Source organism: Megalopta genalis, unplaced genomic scaffold, assembly GCF_051020955.1.
Source record: "Megalopta genalis isolate 19385.01 unplaced genomic scaffold, iyMegGena1_principal scaffold0139, whole genome shotgun sequence".
In the NCBI taxonomy this organism is placed as follows: Eukaryota; Metazoa; Arthropoda; class Insecta; order Hymenoptera; family Halictidae; genus Megalopta; species Megalopta genalis.
The window spans coordinates 357,501-360,000 of record NW_027476208.1 but is presented as its reverse complement, the minus strand read 5'-3'; the positions used below and the strand labels follow the sequence as shown (position 1 = coordinate 360,000).

At 41.0% G+C, this 2,500-nt stretch overlaps 1 pseudogene; it reads right to left on the bottom strand.

The window, feature by feature from the left end:
- The window catches only part of LOC143262525 (large subunit ribosomal RNA), an 8,160-nt pseudogene that overhangs the window by 2,391 nt on the left and 3,269 nt on the right, over window positions 1–2,500 (bottom strand).

Below are 2,500 nucleotides of genomic sequence, written 5' to 3'. Positions count from 1 at the left end.
GTTGGACTATCGAAGATTCCATAACGCACTGTATCTCGCTGTCGCCACGGGCTCTCAAGCGCTCCAATCGGCGTAAGTACATAGCGGCAATGTGGATTGTAAGCGATGGAATGCCTAGTCCACCGCTGCTTAAAGGAGCATGTATATATGGAGTTGGTGTGGTAGTTGGTAAGTGTAGTATATTTTTTACAAATTTTATTATGCAATTATCTATGTACTTTAATTTTTTTTTGTTTATGTCCATTGTTTGCAGACTATGGTGAAGACGAGGAATGAGGTACCTGTGCAGTATGTTCAGTTTCTGCCATGGTTTTAAAGGACTAGTTTTAAGATTTTTGAGCATGCCTTCAAGCTTTGATGGAGATGGAGAGATAGCACCGCGGTATCTATATACATGGCCGAGGTATTTAAATTGTGACGCGACACCCAATGTTGGGATCGGGCTTTTATTAATCTGCAGTTTGGGCCGCGTATCAACTACGAGCCTTTTCGTTCCAGGGACGCGTAGATTCTGTAAGATGGCGCATTTAGATGGGTTCACTTGCAGCCCGTGTTTGTGGAAGAATTTCTCGACGATCCGGATATTACTTCGCATCGCACTGGGAGTGGGAGCCACCATCACGATGTCATCGGCAAAAGCTAATGCCCGTATCCTGGTGCCTCCCACATCAACACCCTCACACTCATTAAGTTGTATCATGAGCTGGTCTAGCACTAAATTAAATAGGAAACCGGACATGGGATCACCCTGCTTCACGCCGCGTTTTATAGGTATAGGATTGGATCGGGATCCGTGGCATTCGAGTATTGTGGTTATGTCGTTATAATTGTTTTCGATGTATTCTATTGTATGAGCGTCTACGTTTTTTCTGATTAGTGCGTCTATTATTGAAATGATGTTAACAGAGTCAAATGCTTTAGCTAAATCTATAGATAGTATAGTGAAAGGTTTCGATTTTTCGCGGCTTAATTTAATTAGTGTTTGTAGGATGGTACTATTAGCCATTATCCCGTCGGTTCTCGTGAAGCCTCTTTGCGTGTGAAACAGAGGTATTTCATTCTCAAGGCGCGACACGATGATTTTATTTAGTAGGCGCAGTATATGACTTGAGATGGTTATGGGCCGCCATTGTTTTGGGTCCATCAAGTCGCCGGATTTAGGTAACAGTGTTGTTCTGTTCGATCTTAGCACAGAGGGTAACGTCTTCATTCCCCATACAATATTCAATAGTGCACACAGCTCCTTGCGTGGCATTTGCCTAAGAGTCGATCGATCAATTCCGTCGGTGCCTGGAGCGGATTGTTTCATCCTGGTAAGTTGCTCGTGTATCTCGGTCGGTGATATCGGATTTGAAAGGTTGATATTACTATTGGTATCTGTTTTTCGCTTCTGAGGTTTCCATTCGACATCCTTGTGTTCAAATAGTTTAGAATAATATTCTTCAAATGATTCTATCGTCGGAGATTCTGTAATGTTGAGTGGGTTTCCGGTAATTATATGCTCAGCCAGTTGGGTTGGGTTTTTGTTATAGAGTTTTTGGAATCTGGCGTAATCAGTCGCTATCCTTTTAGCGCGGTTGCCTTTTCTTTTATTACTTTCATTGCATTTATTGCTATGCTTGTTCTTTTTACTGTTATTTTTATTCTTGTTTTCGTTCTGATAGTTATTTAATTTATTTTTATTATTTTTATCGTCTATTGTATTTATAACTCTGTTGTTGCTTGTATTGTTTTTATTGTATTTATTATTTTTATTTTGTTTATTGCTTTTATTATATTTATTTTTCTTGTTACTAGTTTTATGGGTTTTATCTACTGAGTTACTATTTTCATTGTATTCATCGGTTTCATCAGCGAGCGAAGCAACATATGATGTTAAGTTTTCTATGTATTGGTCCATCATTAACATAGTGTCTTCAGAAGGTGTGTTAGACAGGGCATTTTCAATAATTTCTGCCATGTGATGGCCTACTTGTACTTTAAGTTCAGCCAGGATGTTGCGTATATCATCAGGTATAGTTGTACTGTGCGGAGATGATGTCGCTTCGCGTGTGTCGATGTCTCCGCGCGCGCGAGGATCGTCACATCTGGTTAGCAGCACCCGCGGCACCAACGGGCAGGTACTCAAGATATTGGTCTGGCCCGCCTCGTCGAGGGCTTCACTGAGGTATGATTTGTATTTTTCTTTTTGTCTTAATTTTTTAATACCGTCAAAAGAGCGGCCGGATTTTTCTGATAGAATTTTAATTATTTCTTTTCCTAATAACTTTGCATTTTTAGTAATATCTATTTCATCGTGGGCTATTGCTCTGATCTCATCATCGGTATATTGAGCCCTCGAAGAAGCGAGGCGTTTATTGTGGAGATCGAGATCGGCGGTATTGTAGTTCTCGATGTGAGTCCTCCGTTGATGCTGGCGTAATCCGGCGTATGTCTTATACGTATTTTTACAGGTCTCACACGTATAACCATCGGCCTGCGGAGGAGGCGCATTACATCG